At 48.3% G+C, this 23,290-nt stretch overlaps 1 protein-coding gene across 2 annotated transcripts in view; it reads right to left on the bottom strand.

Annotated features, from left to right (window-relative positions):
• The window catches only part of Astn1 (astrotactin 1), a 279,960-nt gene that overhangs the window by 89,299 nt on the left and 167,371 nt on the right, over nucleotides 1–23,290 (bottom strand). The window lies entirely within an intron of this gene.

Below are 23,290 nucleotides of genomic sequence, written 5' to 3'. Positions count from 1 at the left end.
ATCTGGTTACTAGCTCAGATATCTAAACCCAAAATTATTTGCTCATTCAAACAAGACCAAGTGAAGCCCAGAACTTGTGTTGAGTACTGAGCTACTGCGCATACTGCAGGGCCTTAGTCCTCAGAGTCCTGAAACTCACAGTCTTAAAACTAATGCAATCATTGAGGATTTTACTGTAGAAGTTCCTTCATTTTCCAAGATTACAAAGTCAGGAGAAGAAGGTACAGTCATTATTTGGGGCTAAATCTATTAACCTGGGTATCACCCAGTCGAGGGCATTTGGGGAAATGTATGGGGATGTTCTCGGATGACACCATGACAGGTGGGCATTTCTTACATTTGGAAGGAAGGGCTAGGATGGCTCAGGAGAGCTCTGGAAAATTTCCCACATCCTACAAGCTTTCAAACTCCATTATAGTCATTTCCTTAAGTATTGAAAACCTGCTTATAATGACCGGAGCCTAGATAACTCCATTTACATATAAACACAAAATAGTTGGCAGAGTTTTAAAGGTGAAGAAGATGAATTTTCAGGTAAATAACTACTATGTAAATGGAAGATTATGCATTGTGTAATCACTGGGGTCCTCTCACAATGCAGCCACATTAGTCTCGGTTGCTCTTGTACATATCATGTTCTGAAGTATATGTTACATTTTGGCGATTTTGTATTAGGTGCAAATGGCTTCCAACTTTATTATTTCTTCTACTGCAACAGAGTGTTTACGAATTAAAATAGTTATTATATCATTATAAATTACTTTCTTTGGGGGGGCCCAGTGCTGGGGATGGAACTGAGAGCCTCGCACCTGCTAAGCAAGCGCTGTATCACTGAGCTATGTTCCCAGCTCTGTAAATTACCTTATTATTTCTCCTCCTTTAATCACTGTTAAGCATATTTATTTGTTGAAATTTTGTGCATATGGATTTTATTATTTATGAATTTCATTTAAGAATGATAAGAGATTAAAAATATTTGCTGAAAAATAGTATTGGGTCCAATAGGGTTCAGAACCATTAACTTAAACCATCAACCAGCCAACTAGTCACCTCCTCCTGGGAGTCAATAGTCATAAGGGGAGGCCATTGGAGCAATATAAAGGAGCAGCTAGGATGAATGGGTTCACTTTAATGTCTACTATTTATAAATACTTTATTCCTGAGATTTGATCTAGAGATACCCCAAGACTCCAAAATGTTCCCAAATGCTACTCTGAATAACCCTTGCACGGAAGAATCAGTGCCCCCACAGATGCTCTTTATGTTAGTTCTGTTTACTGGAGGTGAATCCACAGAGTAGGGTTTGCATCTGATTCTGTTCTGCTTAATAGTAAGTGATAGCTTATGGGCAAATAAAAATAGGCATTAATTTAATCCATATGCTTTCAGACATCTAGAAAGGACGATAAAAAGAGAAAAGGGACATGCAACTTTGTCTCCTCTTTTTTTGGAGAGAATCACATTTATTTACTCTAAGTCGAATACTTTTAAATAACACACATTTTGCCTTCAAGTCATCTCTAATATTCAAAACTGGTACGATGTGTAATTAGAGTGAATTCTTGGCACAGATTCTATGTGGTTTGGAAATATATTTTGAGAAGACAAATCTTAGGACTGGCGTTGATTACAATGTGAATAATTAACTGCACTGAATGATACAAATAAATGTGCATCCAGGACCTAGTTAATGAATAATGAGCTTGGAGACATTTATTATGCACACATCCACATGTTGCTTATAAAGGTCAAAGAGACCTACACTTGATGCTCTGGAAAACAGTCAACTCATGCTGGGGAGGGCACAGATATGCAGCATGGACCCCATCCTGATCCCAGATAGAGGGGGCAAGGCCTAGTGCTTAGGGCAGGAGCTGTGGAAGGAGCCTGCCCATTAGGAAGTCCAGCTCAACCACCAATCCCTGTGCCAACTTGCTCAAATTCCCCAATTGTTCTGAGTCCCTACATCTTCACCTATCGAATGAGGCTGATGGTAACAACCATGTTTACCTGGCAAGGTGGTTAAAAGGAGGAACTAGTTAATATAGTTAAGATGCTCAGAACAGTACCTGGTGTTTCATCAATGCCGTCAAAGCATTTATTAAGTTAAATTTATGAATTATTTGAATCAAATATAAATCTTATGTAAGGAGTGATTCCTGTTTTTCCTTAGAGGAAGAAGTACCTGGCCCTAAGGTGCAAATACGATGCCAACAGAAGGCTTTAGCTGAAGAGGAGACCAGGGTGCTCCCCCACCTGCTGCCCAGTGATCACGTCATAGGGCAGCTACCTATGCAATGTTGACACTAAAGTAAAGACAAGGGGGAGAACGTACTGTGAAATGGTGAGAGAAATTAGTTGTATTTGCATTGGCAAGAAAATAAAGGGGAACTTACTTATTTTCTTCCTTTAGTCAGGGATGATCTGCCAGAGAGACAGAAACTCATACTTGTTTAGCAGTAGTTAGGGAGGACTGTGTGTGAACTGTGATACCAGACAACAGGAATTGGATCAAAGAGAATCTTGCCCTCAAAGGAATCTACAGTGTTTCTGAAGAAATACCCGGGTTCAGACAAAAAGAAGAGAATGTTAAAGAGAAGGGGAGTGGAGTCCCAGACCGCGAGCTGAGCCGTGTTGGTGGGTGGTGGATCAACCCTCCCGGGTGCATGGAACATGTGGGGTGGGGGAGGTTGGCTCACTGGAGAGGCCACAGGGAACAGGAAAAGCCGATTACCTGGGACCAACTGAAAGAGGTTTCTGTGATTTCTATATGAGGGTTCTTTGAGTTTTAAAGTAAGAAAACCAAAGTGGCTTCACCAGATAGAGGCCCCTCACCACGTCATATATCCAGGCTTAGAGGGAAGTTGTCTCTGGGAGGTGGGAAGCCAGGTCATTGTTCCTCTCCCTTCTTGGCTCTGTCACTACACTGGGGCCTTACTCTTCCACATGGCTAATGAACGTGGAGGACGGCCTCCAGCAGCTCTGGCTCCTGTCTTCTCAGGCTCAGACCTCAGGGGAGACCACCCTCCTAACAACTGCTTGGCGTTTCCTGGGTCTGACCAGCACCGGGAGCAGTCTCTGGGCTGGGGAAGCAGACGCATCTCAGCACATGACAGCTCCCATTTGGTTCTGAAGTGGAGCGAGGGGAAGGGTAAGAGCAGACGAAGCCCTTTCCACCTGGCTTCTCTGGATCTGCTCGTGGAGGAAAGCAGAAGCAGGGGCGCCACTGAGGGGACAGTGTCAATCAGGTGCTCAGCCATGGAGGAGCCCCCCGGCGGGGTCTGGCCAGAGGTGGGGCAGGAGGTTGAACCTCTGTCTCTTGTCTCCCCTTGGACATGTGGCCTCTGACATTCTCCGCCCTGCACTTGGCAATGCACTCACAAGTGAGTCTGGGGAAATCAGCAGGACCAGAAGTCATTTGGTTGGTGGTGGAGACTTTCATTCTGACCAATTGAGACCTTGAAGATGGTCCTCCAAGGCCAACTACAGATGCCCTCCATGCACAGGAACCATCTCAGACCCATTGCCTCAAGCAGGGTCATAACGTGTAGCTCAGAGGAGCCCCACTGGAGCGGTTCAGCAGCCAGCAGGGCGCACACACAACTGTGGATGCCGAGAAATAAGGTTCATCTCTTGTCATTTCTTTTCTCTTCTTGTCTCAGAAAATACCCACCATGTGTTCAGTCTACTCTAATCACTGACAATTTGCAAGCATCCCGTTTCTTTCCTCAGCTCTCCTCTCCCTGAGGATGCATCAGAGTTGCAGAGATTCTGCCTTAGTCCTGAGGGTGTGCTGGGCCACACGTTAACCTTGGCCTTGACCTGCTGCTTGGCCTTCCTCCTGGTTGCTGGGGCATTTCTTCCACTATGAAACCTAGAGCCAACTGAGTGAGCAAAAGCCCTACAAGATCACCCTGCCACGCCTGGGCTCGGACAATCCCTTCATAAAGGTTCCCTCAGGGCAAAATGGACTAACCCATTTGCCCCCCTAAGTGAGCACAGAAAACCCTGCTCAGAGGTTTCTGGCCAGCATGCCAGCTGATGGACTTCTTGGTGGAAGACATCACCTGGGAGGTAAGAGGAGCCATCCAGATGAGAGGTAGGTAGGTAGATAGGTACCTAGAAAATAGATGGGAGGGGTAGAGACCACAAGAATGTACATGTGCATGTGTGTTTCCATGTATTATGTATGTGTGTGTGTCGGGGAGGGGGGTTGAATCCTCTTTGATGCAGAGGGAATGTCTCAGCTGGAGGCAATGATGAACCATATGTTTCATGATGAGCTTTTTAGAAACTAGGAATTTTTTTCTGAACTTATATATTCCTCCACCTATCACCACCAGGAGCACTTCACAAATTAAAATAATTTTTTTTCCTAGTGAAATAACAAAGCATCCTTTCAAGCCTGCTGGTGGCCTACATTAGGCTAAGTTTCTGGGAGAAGCCTTCCAGAATTTCTGCCCAGCCATTCACAACACTTTGGGGACCCAGTATAGAATGTCATCTCCATATGTAATGTGAGAAAATTTTGAGCAATGTTTCTTCTCTTAACTGGATAAATGTGTTTCCAAGAAGGGAGCAGTGAGACAAAGATGGAATAGAGGTTTATTAAGAAGTGCTTCTGGAGAAAGGGAGTTTGCAAGACACGTGGGAAGGGGAGAGGAGTGAAATGGGGAAAATGACTTTTCTAGCTTTGCGCTGGCTGAGCCTTTCAGTGCCTCGGTTTACCCCGATGAAAAGACGGGGATGGTGATGTGCTACTGTCTTCCCTATCACTGCCAGTTCTGGGAGAAATGGAAATCTAGAATGACTGATCCCTAGATTGTCTGGTAAACCTGTGGCCTGATCAAAACACTGTGATAATGATGGATAACCATGCCCAAAATTTACATAGGACACCTCAGGGCCTCGGGGCCTTTGTAGATTTTTTTTCCGCTAGGATCCTCCCCTCTGACCTCCAATTTACTTGGATAATGCATATTATCCTTTAAGTTCAGCTTAAAAATGATTTCCTAAGACAGGACTTTTCTGGCACTTCAAGACAATATTGTGTATGCTTGTCATATTCTCTTGTGGTGTCCTGCGTTTTCTTTATAGAACCTGTAGCTACGATTAATACATTAAATATCTGGTCAGCATTTCCCCTCACCAGTTTCGAAGGCCTTGCTCTCAGGACCACTGTATCCTCAGAGGTTAGTGCAAAAGGATCCCGTAGCAGGTGCTCAATAACGAACTTGGCTTTAGGTCTATACCCAAAGGACTTAAAAACAGCACACTACAGGGACACGGCCACATCAATGTTGATAGCAGCACAATTCACAATAGCTAAACTGTGGAGCCAACCTAGATGTCCTTCAGTGGATAAAAAAATGTGGCGTATATACACAATGGAATATTACTCAGCAATAAAAATAATATTATTATTTTTAATAATATTACTCAGAATAAAATCATGGCATTTGCAGGTAAACGGATGGAGCTGGAGAAGATAATGCTAAGTGAAGTTAGCCAATCCCAAAAAAACCAAATGCTGAATGTTTTCTTTGATATAAGGAGGCTGATTCATAGTGGATAGGGAGCAGGAGCATGGGAGGAATAGATGAACTCTAGATAGGGCAGAGGGGTGGGAGAGGAAGGGAGGGGGGCATGGGATAATTAATGATGGTGGAATGTGATGGACATTACTATCCAAAGTATAGGTATGAAGACACGAATTGGTGTGAATATGCTGTGTATAAAACCAGAGATATAAAAAATTGTGCTCTATATGTGTAATAGGAATTGTACTGCATTCTGCTGTCATATATAAATTTTAAAAATGAGGCTGGACAGGCCTGGGCTTCAGTCCTGGGTGAAGCTGTCAGTAAGTCACTTGGCCCTCACAACCTCAGAGGGTAAAATGTGGGTAAAATGACACCCTGAGTGGTCAAATGCAGATTCCAGAGCAGCATTCAGAGTCCGTTGAGCTCAGGGGTCAGGGATTTAAAAGACATGCAGTGGGTGCAGTGCCAACTGCATGTATTTGTGCCAACACAGAAATGTAGCCACTGGGTGTTGAGTTTAGATAAGGTGGGCGTGTCTCAGTGGTTAAGATGAAAGGCAGCCAGTGGACTGGCTTGGACTCTGCTTACCTAGGACACATTAGAACTGGGAATCCTAAGAGCAGGTATATGCTAGGCAGCTTGTGGCTCATAGAATAAACTCGACAAACATGAGCTATTACCCATGACAATTCACTTTCCCACTTGGTGAATAGAAGACGTCTTTCTAACATGAGATTTAAAAACTAAATTGTGACCATCATGGTCTATTTGACAAACTTGCGTTACCTTTGAACATGCTAATCTCGTGTAAAGTAAAATTGGATATTTATGTGATTGTATTCATCACTAAATGTCTGTTAATCGATTATCAAATTCACTGAGTAGTTTTTCTATAAAAAAAGTAGCATATTCATCATTGACCAGTAAAGCAGCGAGGCACCATTATTTCACGTCATCAGACTATTCTACCCACATCTGCTCCTTGCGACAGCCATGCCAACACTGATCCACTTCACCTTCCCTCCACTCTTCAGAGCCTGGATCGCTGGCTCTCCAATGCTTCTCCATAATTTTGGTGACTTCAGCGTCCACTAAGATGGTACTTTCAATGCTCAAGCCGTCCAGTTCCTTGGCCTTTCTTCTCTAATGACCCTGTCTCCCACCCTCCCTTCCACGTCATATCCCACATTGTCAATGTCTGCAATCCCCTCTTGGTCCTGATTCCAAGAACTCCACCACCTGACCCATCTCTCACCTTCCTGCCTCACTCCTTCAAATGCCACAACAATTTTCTACCCTCCTGAGGCTGCAAAGCCTCTCATTCTACCAGCATATTCCTGACCCTCACCTGCCTCACGTACTCTTCTCCCACTTAACTCAGATTAAATTCTGTCATTCATTGTAATCATTCTGTTCCACGTAACCCTGACTCCCACACCCTTCACTGCCTCACCACGCTCGCCTGAAACCCCCCAACGGGGTGAAACCCAAGGACCCCTGGCAACATTCCTGAGCCTCACAAATGACTGCAGTTGGCGACCACACTGATTGGCCTCGTTGTCAATCTCTGACCACTCACCTCAAGTGGGCTCTCAACACTGCTGGGTGATCAAACTGCGTTTTCCCTGTCCGTTCACCGTCCCTCTCTCTAGATCACTGTTTCATACCTTCTTCTTTCTCCTCAAACCTCTGACACCTCCTCCCCTATCCTTGCCCTCAGCTAATAACCTGCTTCCTACGCAACTGAGAAAATAGATGCAATCAGAGTCCAAGCTCCCCCCAGCACATCCACCTACCTGCCTGATTACTCGGGCATCCTTATAATAATGAGGCAAGAAAACTGAGGTTCCCACTACAGGACCACCATCTCAGCCCACCTTCCATACCTTATAGGCAATGGCTTATATGCGAGGTGCCATATGTAATTTTCTTCATGCGTAAAGTGAGAACCATGAAGTGCAGTCAGCTTCACATGAACCATACGTTGTCAAACAAATTGTGTGTAAGTCAATTTCAGATTCTTGAGAATCTTGGTTATTATTTTTCTAATCAACTTTTGGGGCACTTTTCATTCTATATCTTGTGCAAGTGCACATGTAGCTGTGAAAACCTGTGCAAGTGTGCATGTATCCATGACACAAGCACTGCCTGTGTGGCCCCATCATCTCCTCTGTAGAAAGGGGGAAAGAATACTAACCAGATCCTCAGCTTCACAGGATCCAATGAGTATTTAACACATGCAAGTAACTTTCAACAACCCGAGATACAGCAAGTTCCAAGTCAATGTTAACGATCATCATTTACAGGTTGATATGAATTCTGGTTCTAATGTTAAAAGGAAATTTTGCCTGAAGAAATTTTGGAGGCCTGTAAAATCATTTTGAAAAGTAGAGAAGCTGTGGCTGGGTGTGGGGGTGCATGCCTGTGACCCCAGCAAATCAGGAGGCTGAGGCAGGAGGATCTCAGGTTCAAAGCCAGCCTCAGCAATTTAGCCAGGAGCTAAGCAACTTGGCAAGATCCTGTTTCAAAAAAATAAATAAATAAAAATAGCTGGGGATGTAGCTCAGTGGTTGAGCACCCCTGGGTTCAATCCCCAACAGAAAGAAAGAAAAGAGAAAGAAAAAAGAAAGGAAGGAAGGAAGGAAGAGTAGAGAGCAAAATGTTAAAATGCTACCCCACTCTCTGATTTTGCAATTCAGGGACACACCGTGCTCTAATAGTGACAATAAAAAAATATACATACACACATACATGAGTATGTACACAAACATAAAATTCACACTTGGTCTTTTTTGTCAAGAAAAAGTGAGTCAGAGAAGAAGGGAAGTGGGGGGCACTAGCATGAACCCCAGTTGTGCAGAAGACATTGCTACCTGGATTCCCCAAGCCTGACTTCTAGGGGAAAGGCTAGATATTCCTTTGACTCGGGGGTCATCACAGATGGCTGAGGGGCAGTTCACGTGTCCTTGGATGGGGAAGTTGGCCGAGACTTGCCTTTCCTTATATATTTTGAGATCAAGAATTATTTAAGGCAAAGGGAGAAAAAAACTTGAATGAGTCAGAAAAAGCTGATCATAGTCACTGCTATTTACTGAGCATGTACCATGTGCCAAGCAGGCACTCTGCTCAGGGCCATCCATGTACACTTGCACAGCTAGAGTGCTCCACAGCTAGGTAGTGTTCTCCCCAGGTGCGTAGCGAACAAAGGCTCAGCAAGGTTAAATAAGTTGTTCAAGGTCACACAGCTAGTAAGGGGCAGAAGCGAGGTTTAAAGTTTATCATACAGCCTGGGCTTTCTCCTACATCCTGCTCTGCTCCCGTCACCACTGTGGCCAGAAGCTGCTGCAGAAAATAGACAAAGATAGCCCTGGACCTACACACTGGCCAAGGGCTTACCTAGCCTAGGCACATGTGCACCCCAGCCATCTTTACAGATGTACCTGGCCTTCTGTAAAATATGACTGCCATAAAATCAGAAGTTGCAATGCAGCCTAGGAATTCATTGGAACCCACTTTTAAAAATTTCTGGATAATATTGAGAGATAAAGCATGTGGAGTTCCTTCCTGTCCCCTTTATTGATGAAATAAGATATCCCAAATCTCATTACAATTACATAACACGTTCATTTGTTTCTGTACCATGTCAGACATTTTGATTTCTGAAGCTCCACATTTCCATTAAAAACAGTGTGATACAGAACTGAGATCTTCCTACATTCATCAATGCATCCACCAGAACAGATGCCAGCCCCCACACACCTACATGTGGCTGTGCACGTGTGACACACACCACACACAGCCACCAAGCTCACATTGTCATAGCTGCAACATGTCCTTTGGGGTTTGGAGGGCCAGATGGCTGGTGGGACTTGCAATTGCTGTCCTCTCTTCCCCTCCTGGCAGGTGCTGCATATAGAAAGCACTTATGCAGGGAGTCAGCCAAGAGCAGGGTCCCTTGCAGACCCCTGGGCCTGTCATCACTCACACAAACCATGGCCGGAAGGTGTCACCTTGGCTTCAGTTTTGTGGGTGGCTCTGGAGTCACACACATGTGCATCCACGTTCAAGGTCTGGATTTGAGCACCTTGCTGGCTACGTGAAACTGACACAAATAAACGCCTCACTTTCTTTTCCTGTGGGAAGGCAATAACAGCAGCTATCTGTTCCTTTAGGGCACTGCAAGAAGATTAAATGAATGAACGGATGGAGTTTTAGCACAATCACTGAAATACAGTTGTCACATTCCCAGCCCCCAGCTCTCTCTGGATTCTGCATCTAAAGGTCCCCCCCCCACCCCCTGGGCTAATGCAAGCCAGGTCTCAAGTTCAGTCCTCCTGAAAGCTTGTTAGTCTCACTTACTCCCGTCCATGGACACAGCCTGCTGGGTGTCCCTGACACTGTCTTTACTCACAAATGAACAGGACCAGAGCTTGGCAATGGATTGGCATAAATCCATTCTGCACAAGAAAAACAGTTCTGCGCCTATTCACAGTGGAATGCACCCTCTCTCTACAGAGGCGGGTGCAGAACCCAGCTTCCTCCTCTTCAGACACATGTGCTATATTCCATCCCTCATGCAAGAGAAAAACAAAGGACGAGGGGTGCAGGGGTGACACAGAAGACACAGCTTACGCCAGGGGGAACTGACTGTGTAAATAAACCAGGGAAGAATAAAACGTCCACCAAGGAACTGTGTTTCTACCGAGCTTTTGCCCTTTCCTCCAGTCCTCTCCTAGCTCCTAATTTGTTTCAATTCAACATATATTTAGCAAATTTCACTTTTAATTGAAGCACTCATTCATTTATTCATTTATTTATTTACTTGAAAAATATTAATTAACCAACTGCCATGTAAAAACACTTTGCTAAACACCATCAAGGGACCCAGGAATGATTTATACACATTCTCTGCCATCAAGGACTTCATTAATGTACTGAGTCATTCCCCAAGCATCTATTATGCACCTCTGATGAGCCAGACGCTGTGGAGAAGAGCGAGGTACACAAATGGAAGGCTGGGTCCCTGTCTAGGATCATGGTCCAGTGGGATAAAAAGACAAGTAAACAAACCACGGCGTTGAGTTTGTCAATTTTTATGACTGAACAAGTAAAAGTCACCATTGCCTATTAACTAGTATTCAATGAGCCCAGTGTTTTTCATTTATTACTTCACTTAGTTCTCATTTAAAACTCTGAAGTAGGGCTATTATATTATTCCCACTTCATATGTGGGGAAAGAGAGGCTTAGGAAGATGAAATCACTTTATCCAAAGTCACAACCTGACAGGTGGCAGAGCCAGGGCCTTTCTGGGACACCTGGGAATCCCCACCACCTGCTGCCACGGGAGAACCAAGGGAGCTGTGAGATGCACTGGTGAAAGGGCCAATGAAGGGAGGACACTCGGAAAGGAGAGTCCAAGTGACCGGGAGCCTGTGCGTTCAATGCAAGAAGGGATCACGTCCCATTCAGCCGTCACAGAAAAGCCTCCTGCAGGAAAAGCTATTTTAGATAAGCTCTGACCAATGGGCCCAATCCCGGTGTTTGTGATGCAGAGAGCAGGGAAGGCTTGCGGCAGGAGGAAGAGTGGGACAAGGTGCAGGGACAGGTGGACCCAGGCGACATCAGGAACAGGAAAGGTTCAGTCCCTCCGAGATGCAGGGGCCGCACGGGGGTGAGGGGTCAGTCATCTCATGGCGGTTTCTGAAGGCGAATCTGCACTTGGGTGGTCAGTCGGGGTTCTGAAAAACAGCTTCTGGGAAAGGAGGATACATGGGTGAGAGAAGGCCAGAGGCAGAGAGGCCACGGAGCAACCCCATGCGATCAGGGCTTAAGAGAATGATGAGGGGCAAACTTGGTAGGGACTTGGGAGGAGGAGCCTCATCAGGCAGCTCTTTTGGTGGCTACTCAGCAGAGGCTGGGGGCCAGGAAGGGGTTTAAGATGGCCTCACAGCTCAGAGCTTGAAGGAGGAGGACCATGGCTTTACCCCTGAAACCAGCAGTTCCAAAGGATGCTTGTGGGCCTGGGGCGGGGGGAGAGGAGCAAGGAGGGAAAAGGCTGGGCTGGAGGGCTGAGTCTCAGCTGGGAGCATTGGGCTGGCTGTGACAGAGGGAAGCACAGGGACAGGGTCTGGGGACAAAGGTAGAGACAAACTCCAGTGGTCAATCACTGAGGCTCAGAGAGGCCACCTCGCCAAAATCATCAAAAGATAAGTGAGAAAAGATCATTTATTTGTGTATCATTCAGCAAATATGTACCCAGCAGCTCTGGTGAGGTGGGGCTGAGCAGAGACTGTGCGGTCAGTGCGTCTGCACCTCCAAGCTGAGGAGCGTCCTGGAGGACGGAACGTGGTGCTCAGGGAGGCCAGGCCAGGCTCTGGGCGGGGGCACCGTCCTGCCCCCTGGCTTTCAATCCTTACTCAGGGGACACGCTGCAAGACCCAGCCCTGCCTGCCAGCCAGCCTGGCCCATCCGCTCCCCCCACTATTCAGGACAGAGCCACGGTGGCCTCAAGGTGCTGGCACTTCCTTCCTCCAGGCCCTCAGGGTCCCCCAGGCCTGGGGGGCTCTTTCCCTCCCTCCTACCTGACTGGCACTTTCTCATCCCTCAATTTCAATGGAGAAACACCCCAAATTTCAAGTTAGCACCCCTCCCCTGCCTGTGGACCTCCGTCGACTTTTTGCAACCTGAAAGCATTTGTGATGTTCTTCTTCTCTTCTGTGTTCCCGTGGCCGCCTCGGCAGACGGCTAGCCCCTTGTGGGCAGGGACCCGGAAACCTTTTCCAGCACTGTATCCGCCTCTGCCCCCAGGAGGAGGCAATCTGTAATGAAGGATTCTGGAGATCACAAATTAGCCGGAGGGTGCAGTGTCATTTCCATGACCAAGGCGTGTGTGAGAGAAAGAGGAAGAGGAAGATTGCTAAGACAAGTTTAAAATTTCAAATAATCGTAACTCCAGCAACATGGACACTGGCTAACAAACTGGTGACAAAAGCAAAGGCAACGTATGTATATATTTTCCTTGAAAATATAGGCAATGAAAGTAAATGAGAAAAACAATATGGAGAGTTAAAAAGGTCAAAGGATCATTTGACATTTGAATAGGGCTTAGGGGGGCCTGGGTATAAATAGAAGGTACAAGAACTGGCTGAAGAGGGGTCAAAGGCTGCAGAAATGACACATCTGGAATGGAGAATTCAGGGGGAAATAGAATTGGGACACTGAGGACACATCCCCTTCAGACAGGAGTGGATCGGAGTTAGGAGGAAAGATGAGAAGCCAGAGGAAGGAAGTCAGGGTGATCTGCCGCGTGGATCCACGGTGCAGGGATAAGAGTGAGGGGCCAGCACAGCTCAAGGTGCTTGGGGACATTGGACAGGAGTTTGGCACATGACAAAACATTGGTTAGAAGATGGCAGTGCCACTGTGAGTCCCTGTTTGGATGCACAGAATGGAGACCCACAAGGAGTTTCTATGGGACTCTCCCTGGCCCCAGGAAGCTCAGGCAACCCAGGCGCAAGCAGAGGCCATTCAGAGCAGGACTCAGGGTGGTCAGGCAGGGGTGGCAGACGATGGACAAGACAAAGACTTGGGATGAGTAAGTATATTTTTAAAGTGGTTTTCCATGAGGTGTGCACGCGGGCTGAGGAGTTGGTAAAGCCAGAGAGGGGCCAATGGGCCTGATGGGAAGAAGGGCAAAGAGTGGAGACTGAGGAGGGATGGAATGAGCAAGGAGAAGCTGGGGAGGCTGCAGAAGACTTCAGGGTCTCTCCCAGCTGCTCAAGGCCTTCCCAAGTGGCTAAGGCTGGCCTTGAACTTGTGGTCCTCCTGCCTCAGCCTCCCCAGCTGCTGGAATAACAGGTGCCTGCCACTGTGCCTAGCCTTTGTTGTTGTTGTTATTTTCTCCCAAGCCCTGTGTCCCGCAATGTGGGCTTGTTTGGAAATGAGACCTTTGTAGATGTCGACAGTTAAGATGAGGCAACACTGGAGTGAGGTGCACCCCTAATCCAGTGTGACCAAGGTCCTCGCAGGAGGACCACTCAGAGACACAAACACATAGGGAGGAAGCCAGGGAGGACTGGAGGCTTGAAGTGAGGCATCCACAGGCCGAGGAGCGTCTGGGGAGCCCCAGGGTTGGAGGGCGGATTCAGAGGGCGCCTGGTCCTGCCGACACCTCCATTTCACACTTCTGTCCTCCACATCCAGGAGGCAAGACGTTTCTGGCTGTTTCAAACCACCCAGTTAGTGGCCCTGGGTTATCAAAGCCCGAGGAGGTGCCTATGTTTGGTGAAATGTGCTCAACGGAGGGATAACCGGGGTGCTACCGGTGCACAGAGGAAAGGTGTCTACTGGGGACTGGGCCCAAAGACTGCTTCGCAGAGGAGATAAAGGAAAGTTAAATTTGAAGGACAAACATCAGTTGATTCCTCAGAGATGTGGGGAGGTGCGGTCCTCTCGGGTCTTGACCTTGTGTTTAATCACAGAGATTTATCGCTGTAGGTGGTTCTGTCCCCTGGGAGCCCCACAGTGGTAGGAGGCAGGACAGAAGGCTTTGGTGCTGCCGAAGGACTGAGAACTTTGTCGTGAAAGGTGATGGAGAGGGGCTGGGTTTAAGGGGGAGAAGCAAGGGGTGTGGGCAGGAGGTTGGAAGGGAAGTCCTCCTTGGGAAGGAGAAGGCCAGGTGAAGGGCAGGAGAGAGGACAGGGACAGTGCAGGTGGAGCTGAGGGAGCAGGAGTGACAGGACTTGAGATGGATAGGCTGCGAGGCTGCGGGAGAGAGGGGAAGCCAGCAGGGGAGCCGGATCTCTGCTTCGACACCAGCTGGTGGCCCCACTCACTGAGCCAGGGAATCCACCAGAGGAGACCTTCAAGTTGAGGGTTCTTTCTGGATTGTGGAGTTTGATGGTTTAGCTTGGGTAGGGATGAGCTCAGGGAAGTAGGATGTAATAAGGGGAAGATCTGAGGCCGTTTTGTTGTGCTAAATAAAAGGAGTCTTCAGACGCAGACAGAAGGTCACCAGACAGTTGAGCAGGAAGATGAATGCGGCCAGTCGAGGGGCGCGGAGCACTACCCAAGCCCCAAAGCTTCCTGCTGCAGATAAACACAAGGCAGTGTCTCTGCCAATTTCCGTCTTCAGGGGCTGGCAAATCCGCAGAAAAGTCCTGTGAGTTATGTGGGGTTTCTTATTAATTGATTCCTGTGGGGAAGAAGTAGGGGGAAGACAGAGAACAAGATTCCAGAAGCCTGGCTTTATTAACTGCGTCTATTCTGGGAAGCAACCAGGGCCACGCAATTGGAGGGACAGAAGTCAGGATGAATATATCAACGGTCCAGTTCAGTGAGTTCTGAGCACTCCTGTAGTAAAGCGGAGATTTTCTAACTTCAATGTGCATCAAAGTCACCTGAAGGGCTTATTAAATGTGACTCTTGGGGCTCCACCTACAGAGTTTCTGGGTCAGTAGGTCTGGGGTGCCTGAAGAATTTTCTTATCGACAAGCTCTCAGGTGACACAGACCCTGCTGGCCTGGGAACTGCGCTTGGACGACTCTTCCACTAGTGGTTCTAACCGCCATGGGCCCCCAGAATCACCTGGGAGGGTTTAAACTCAGAAATTGCTGACTTGGTTGGTCTTATATGGGGCAAGGCCATGCATTTGCTTTGATCCACCCAAGGAGATTCTAAAGAGCCTGGTAAGAACAGTGCTTCTACCCTGTGCCTGGAACTGTGATGGACGACCCAGGAATACAGTGCAGAGAGCTGGCCTGGGCCTTAAGGACCTCGTGACCCAGCGGTGGGGTGGGGGAGGGCAGATAGGCATACACTGATATAACCTAAGGGAGGTACGTAATGGAGGGAGGGAAAATGTGGTAGCAGCTGAGGACAAGAGGGGGAAACAGGAAGACGATGCCTGAGGTGGGGTTTGGAAAAGGAGACCAGGAGAGGGAAAAGGCTTGCGTCTCCCAGGCTTGCAAATGGTGGGCAGCAGCGATGATACCGGACATCCGGGCAGGTGAAGTTTGATGGTGGAAGAGAGCCTAAGAATGGTCTGTGAGGGGGATAGGAGTTCTTCTTGTGTGGCAGAGGCCCTAGGGCTGAGGAAGACAAAGGCCTGGGATGAGGTCAGAGAGTGTCACACATGCCAGGCAGAGGGGCTGAGGTTCCCCCGGGGGGGACCACCTCCCAGGTCCCCAGCCTTCTCCGACTCCCTTCCCTCATTCACAGTCTCCCCTGAGAATCACCACAACTCTGACATTTTCTTGTTACTTTTCATGTAGAAGACAGATAGGGAAAAGCAATTCAGTGCCCGGGTCTCCTTAGGCTCGCAGTAGATTTCAATCCCTTTTACTTATTGTGGACCTACTTTTCCCTGGTATGTTTGTAAACACCATTTTTATTCCACTTAATCCTTTTGGCAGCATTAACTCCTTCTGTACTCCCCGTCCTGGTCTTTCCGACGAGGAGCGTACACAGACATAGTTAAAAATTCACAGATATTTTGCTATTCTCTTCCAAAACTTTTTCTGATTTGGGGTTTGGGGACGCTGCCTGGAACAGTCCATTTTTTTGCTGAAGGCATCTCACTCATCAGCTCAAAATGTGTTTTCTACTTTTTGCATCTCTGGGTCCCTGTGCTCTGAGCACCAGCCGCTCTGTCTTTCAAGCCTAGCAAGGGTTTCCTCTGACCTTGGACTTGGGCACAGTGGTCGACAGCTCCGGGCCTCTGTACTAACAAAGGGCTTCAGATCCCCGTGGCTGTCCCTCATGCATCTCCCACCAGCCTCAATTTCACTCGTACAAATGACAGCCGCTGGGACTGCCACCGTTAGATTGGGCTGCTGTAGCATGATCCAGCCACAGCCTAATCCCTTCTGTCAAGCTGACTGCAAGTGGAGACATCAGGAAGTCCAGTGACTGTAACAGCCCCGCCAGAGGCAGGAGAGAGAAAGACAGCCACAGACGCCTTCCTCCATGCCTCATGGATACCGCGAGTGCTGTGCGATTTCTTGGGTCTGTTAGCATCCTCCAAGATGGGGCCTTATTCTCCCTCCACACCACTGATGCAGCAGCCAGGAACAAAAAGCGAGGCTCAGTAATTGTTCAGAATAGGCAGCAAGAAGAAAGGAGCTTTTGGAAGTGCCACTCGGCAACGTTTGGCTTTTGATTTTCTCTCTTCCATTTGAGTGAGGGGGGGATGGTGAGCATTGCTCTGGGGAGAAGGAAACAGAAGACCCTGCTTCCATTAGAACCATCCAGAAATGAAGAGCCTTGCCTTGTAAAGTAGTGAGGTCTCCATCCCTCAGAAGGCTCAGAGGCTGGACCCTTTGGGCAGTGCTATTGAGATTATTACAGAGTACAGGGAAAGGCTGGACCCTGCGCCATCATAAAAATCACAAGACCTGAGACTACGTCCCTCCCTGCAGACACACTCCATGGGCACCAGCTGGGAGCCTCGGGCCCAGCTTTTCAGAGATTTCAGGTTATGATCCAAAGCATTTTATTTCTTCACAGGGTAAAGCACTCATTTAAAAACAATTTTTTTTTTTGGAACTAAAATCTGCTTCTCTCTAATTTGTAACTATTATTCTTGGGCCTGACTTTCAAGGAAGAACAGGGCGAGTCTAAGTTGCTGGGAACGGTCATTAGCAAGTCTCCCCTTGGCTTGTCCCTCTCCAGACTCCGCGTCCCCAAGTGCTTTACCCAGTCCTGCCAAGTAACTGACAGCCTCCGGTCACTGTGGTCTGGACATTCTCCAGTTGGTCACCGAACTGCCTAGCATTAAACCTTGAGATCTATGATCAATCAGACAAGCGACCCTAGAGCAGGGTTTACGAATCTCATCTACCCTCCTGTCAACCCCTTCCCAGATGTGCAGGTCCTACTGAGTCCACGCACGATGACCTCAGCCAAGGCTCAATCAAGAGCTCGCATGTTCCCCATAAGTTTGGCACTCGGGGCAAGTGGCAACAAGGACACCCACCCTGTTGTTGTGGATTCTCTGTGGGGCCACCCAGACACCCGCATGGGTCCCAGGCACAGAACGTCCCCAGGCGTGGGAGTGTGGTTGCTGAGAGAACACTGCAGAGGCTCCTCTGGGACTCACCCTGGGAGCAAGGGAGTCACTGTGCCTGAGAGAGGCCTCCTTTCCAGAGAAGCCCACATCCAGTCCTCTGGCCCTTTGAGACATGAGACAATAGTGCAAGGTCCCCAGGTACCAGCTGTGGCACAGCTGAGCGTGTCCTGCTGCCCAATCTGCTCCTCTCATCCCCTCACAGGGATGCCCCCAGAGAACTCTCCCTGGTGAACCCCCCGCACGCAGGTCCTGCCTCGGAGGACTTTCCCCTCTGTCCCCCCACTATTCTGCACCCTCTCTCCAGCCCTGCTCAGGCAGGTGCCCACTGCTCCCTGCTCTGTCACGCCTCTCTCTCAGTGCCGGCCCCAGGTCCCCTCTGCTTGGCAGTCCCTGTACCCCTCACATCTTGGCAACTTAAAAAAAATGGGGCTGATCAAACAAGGTCTCTGGGTTAGATGGAACAGATTGAAGGGCCTGTTGTCACTCTTCCCCTGTGCTGCCTGCCACTACCTGGTGACTCCCTGGCACCAGACCAATGCCAAGCAAGCAGGTGTGTGGGCACAGGTTGCCCCGCCACACCTCTTCCTCTCAGTGCTAAAAGCCCTCCTACCTGGAGAGGCACACAGGCTCCATCCACTCCGTCCTGGCCCTCGGGGTATAACGTTTACCTCCCTCCTCCACTTGGCGGGGTGATTTAATTTAAACCCTATTTTTCAGTCTTAGTTATTTTATTGCTACTCTGTCTCCTGTCCAGGTCATCTTAGTGAGAGACGGACACTGTCTCTTCTTGCTGCAGAGATGGCCAACTGACTGGTGTTCACACTGAAACCCTAACTCAGCCTGAGAGCCGGAGGAACTGAACGACAGGTTTCCAGGGGGGCAGCTGAGCATGGCTTCTGGCACTGCCCCTGAAGCTGACTCTCCAGCCTCCTCCCTCTCTCTCTCTCTCTCTCTCTCTCTCTCTCTCTCTCTCTCTCTCTCGTGTGTGTGTGTGTGATTGAACCTAGCTCCTTGTGCATATAAGGCAAGAACTCTACGTACTGAGCTCTCTCCCCAGCCCAGCCTTCTCTCTTGTCCCTAGAAGGACTGTTTTCTTTTATGAATGTCTTCCAGCTTCTTTCATTTTTCCAGATCCATCTCCCGCCCATTCCTCCTCGCAGCATCTGCACTCTCCGTGGACATAATAACTGGGATGATGACAGAATCGCTTTCAGCTCCAAATGGGGAATTAAAATGGCGCCACACCTCAGGAAAGGGGTTCTGATCACTCCATAACAGGGGTGAGAGATCACTCCTTTTAAAATATGGTAGAGTGATAAATAATATTAACACCAAGAGAAAAGCAACCATCGTGACAGTCCAAGTCATATTATCCTGATTAATATATGTGCCTTGCTGGGGAATTAACAGGACAGTTGGGTGTGACATATAAAAGATACCTGAAGAGATCCTTGAGCCGGTTATGGTTGGAATGAAATGAAATGGTTTGGAAGTAGGAAGGAGATAGTTCAAAATGTCTATTTTCTACTGCTCCAGTATCCATTACAACACCAAAACACATCAATTATTTTCACTGTTTTTTTTTTTTTTGTTTTTGTTTTTGTTTTTTGGTGGTGCTGGGGATCGAACCCAGGGCCTTGTGCATGCGAGGAAAGCACTCCACCGACTGCGGTATATCACAGTGTGGCCTCGTGGTTCAGCCTGTTGGCCGAGGAGCCAGACTGTGAGCTCAAGACCCGGCTCTGACAAGGTAGCTGGGTGAGCCTGAGTAAATCTTCCTCTGTGCCTCGCTTTCTCCTTGTAAAGCAGTGCTGGTCACATTCTCATCCTGGATACCAGTGAGAACATGGTGCCCACTTTGTGGGACCATGGAGAAGGCTCGAGGGCGCAGCGCAGGCAAAGTGTTCACGGGGGCAGGTACAGCAAAGCAGCACCAGGGTCCACCACCCTCACTGTCATCGAGCCCTGTGTCAGTTGCCTCCTCTGTTGTCCCTACACTGCTGTTCTCCCGGCCATCTATAGCAGAGGGCTGCAAGGTGTGTGTCTGGCAGGTGATATCAACCCGCTCTCCTGACCGGGCATTGAATGCAGAAACATTTGCTTGGCACAACATGGGGTGGGATGTTACATAAATGCAGTGGCCACATCAGGGGCACTGTTATGTATCCTATAATGCCTACTACAGTCTCCATAACAAAGACTTATCCAACTCTAGGTGTCTGTCAATTGTGCCAAGATAGAGAACTCCTGAGCCTTTGCAGGGTTGTCAAACATTTTCTATAAAAAATACAGTAAATGCTTTTGGCTTTGCAGCCATACAATCTCTGTTGCGACTCTGCCACTGTAGCAGGAAAGCAGCACAGACAATACAGAAATGAATAGCTATTGCTATGTTCCAATAAAACTTTATTTACCTCCTTCCAAACAGGCAGCAGGTGAGATTTGGCCTGAGGCCCATAGTCCAGAGATCCCTGGTCCAGCACCTTCTCTGTCTTCCTGTAATGCCATCGCCGTCACCCCAGCCCCCCTCAACAGATTTTACGGCCTCCCATTTCCTACTAGGCAAAATCCAAGCTCCCTGTTTGGAATTCAAAGCCTCCTCTTCCTCTCCCCGACCCTCCTGCCTGTCCTGTCAGAAGCCTCTGTGCCATCATGCCACTACCCCTGGATGAGCACAGTCAAGTCCTCCCCATGCACTCTGCCCACATACCCTCCCTGCCATGCACGCCCTCCCATGCCTTCTCTCCTGGCTCCCTTTCAACACGTGCCCAATGGTGGTGGGAGCAATTAGAAAAAACCTCCAGCAAGGCTACAGCTTTGGCAAAAGAAAGCAGCAGTTAGGTTTCAGAGTCATTCCCGAGGTGGAAAAGAGGATGTGGCGAAGGAGGGAATGTGTGTGAGGAGGGGAGAGTCACTGTGGGGGACCATGGAGAAGGACCCTCATGTCTCTCTGGGTGGATGAGTGGTTGAAGATGCTCTTGGTGGGGTCAAGAATGACGGGAGCTAGAGCAGGGACCAGGGTGGGAGTGGGATTCATGTCCAACTCTCGACAAGTTAATTTGAGATTCTTATACCAAATCCATGAACAAATATCCAGAGGCAGGTGGAGATGGAGGACCGGAAAGGAGAAAAGAGATTAGGACTGGAGACACAGATTTGGAAAACAATAAGCAGGGAGATCCTAGTCAAGGCTCTGGGCTGGGGGAGATCACCCCGGGAACATGTGGTGCAGTAACCAAAGGGAACCAAGGACCCTGCCAAAGCCCCCAGGAAAGGCAGGCAGTGAGGGGATGTCTCTGACAAAACGCCCCTTCAGACCCTCACAGGTGTGGGGTTTGTCCAGGATAGTTTTGTGATGGGAAAAGCGGAAGACCAAGGTCTCACTGCAGGTTATTAGCAAATTAATAGACACAAGAAAAAGATAAACTCTTACTCCTCAAGACAGTAGCAAAGCCATTTCCAAATGAATTTCTTACTCCTTCAAAAGAACTTGGCTCTGGGTCTAAACCTACATTCTCTCCAAACCTAAATGTGTTAAAAAGTCTCCAACTGCTATTAATCCTACCCTTGGATGTGAAGCTCGGAGACAACATTTATTCCTTGAAGGAGCCTATGCGATGCTAGTCTGTTTGTCTCTCTATTTTTCAAAGGTATTCTGGCTTAAAGATCTTGGGAAATTTTCACATTAATTTAATAATTGTATGTGTATTCCCTGTGCCTTCAGCTCAGTACCAGGTCATGACTGTAAGTACAGGAACATGCAGAATAACTCACTGATAGAGGAAATCAAGATTGAGCATGAAAATGGATAGTCCAGATGGAACTACATGTTTGCACAGATACACACAGTCTTCTGTCTGTTCAGATGAAGCTAAAATGATTGATTTTGTGTGTAAGGAACACTGGCTGTGATAGCTGCTCTTTTGTTAAAATCGTGGGACTCTGAACAATGGGGTGAGCACAGAGTCTGAATGTACGAAGGTCTACAATGATCCAGGTGGACGCTTCACCAATGGAGAGATCTTAAGCACTTAATAGGCTGAAACCCAGAAGTAGGAAGGGGTATCACCCAATTTTGATTCGTTCTGACCCTTTGTGGAATTGGATTTGGGGACACAAAGTAGATTTGCCACTATTTTACTCACAGAGTTCTAAAGGTGATGGAGGAAGAATACTTCGGCAAGATGGTTCATTCCCATGTTTGGGATTCGTGTGAGCCTCCAATCGCCTCCAGGTTCAGGCATTCAATTTATTCTTATTTAGCAACTTTTTATCCAGCTGTCAAAGGCATTAGATCTCATCACTGCCATTTTCTTTAGAGAACTGTAACCTCTGCAAGGAGATATTTTCCCTCCTTTTCAGTAGTAGGAAAAGAGCCAATTAAGCTCCATCCTGCAGAGGCAGGGACGGCCGGCCAGGCAAATGTAAACCCAGCAGCTCCATCGAGTTCTGCACGCACAACCCCAGAATGCTAAAACTGGGAAAGAGGACACCAGTGTCTCCGGGTCTCAGAGGTTCATTCTCTTTTCAAGTAGAGGGTCTGCGTAGTCCCCTCCCTCCGGCTTACCTTTTCTCCCTTCCTACAGAGCACAGGGAGAGGAGGAGGAAGAGAAGAAGGGTTAGTCTAGACCATGGTTTTTGCCACTAATGGACGAATAATGGCTCATTCCAGGAAGACAGGGGAAATGGGCTAAATTAGAAAACATCTCACAAGGCTGGGCCTCAGTATCCAGTTGAGCCAAACTCAGTCCAGCCCAGCAATTTCCCACCTTCCAACTGTTTCTGCTTGTGCTCAAAGCTCCAATTACATCAGCCTGAATGCTCCTCCGGAGAAGACTCCTTCTCCTGTCCGCCTTCCCTGCACCCACCTTGAGTCTCTCTGGCTCCACAGGGGAGTGGGGACTGTCAGTGGATTTGGGCTCCCTCCCCTCCTCGGCTTTCTGGAGCTGCCTCCCTTTTCTCCAGCTTCCTTTATTAAAAATGCTAATGCTACCATTTTCTGCCTGGATTTCTGTCAAATGCAGTAAAAAGGAGCTGGGGAGGGGAGGGGACGTGAGAGATGATCTGAACCCAGGAGCGGCTGGCTTTTTCTCCGGCTGTCCCTCAGCTGACGCTCACAGCCCAGGAGTCTGAGCAGGCACCACAGAGGGGTAGGGAGGCGGAGCTGGGAGGCTTTTAAAATTAAAACCCCCTAAAAAGAAAATGCTGTCCTTGTAACTTCGGCAGGGACTCTCAGCTTTTGTTCTCTCTGTCAGGGTGGCAAGTCTCATCTTCTATTTTGGAAGAAGAGAGAGGCAGAGCAGAGGCCTGGGAACCTGGACTATGCGGGGTGCTGGGGAAAGACCCGAGGCCACTGAGGCCGGGGGAGAAGGAGGAGAGGAACACGAGAAATAGTGGGGGGGGGAAGAACTAAGAGGGGGAAGAAACAGAAAGAAGCAGCTGGAATAGAAAAGAGCAGGAAGGGGAATACAGAAAGGGTAAAGGGCACAGCGGAAGATAAGTGAAACAACACGCTGAGAACCACAAAAACTGCAAATAGGAGGGATCAGCTTGAGGGTCAGCGTGGCCAGGCCCTCAGGCGGTCTGCACAGTGCTCCTTTGCATCTAACTTCACTTACGTCAGGTGATGCAGGACCCACTACTGCCCACGCCCCCTCCCCATCTGGTAAACACCAGCAT

This window comes from Urocitellus parryii, chromosome 9, assembly GCF_045843805.1.
Source record: "Urocitellus parryii isolate mUroPar1 chromosome 9, mUroPar1.hap1, whole genome shotgun sequence".
Classification (NCBI taxonomy): domain Eukaryota; kingdom Metazoa; phylum Chordata; class Mammalia; order Rodentia; family Sciuridae; genus Urocitellus; species Urocitellus parryii.
This window is presented reverse-complemented; position numbering and strand designations above follow the sequence as displayed.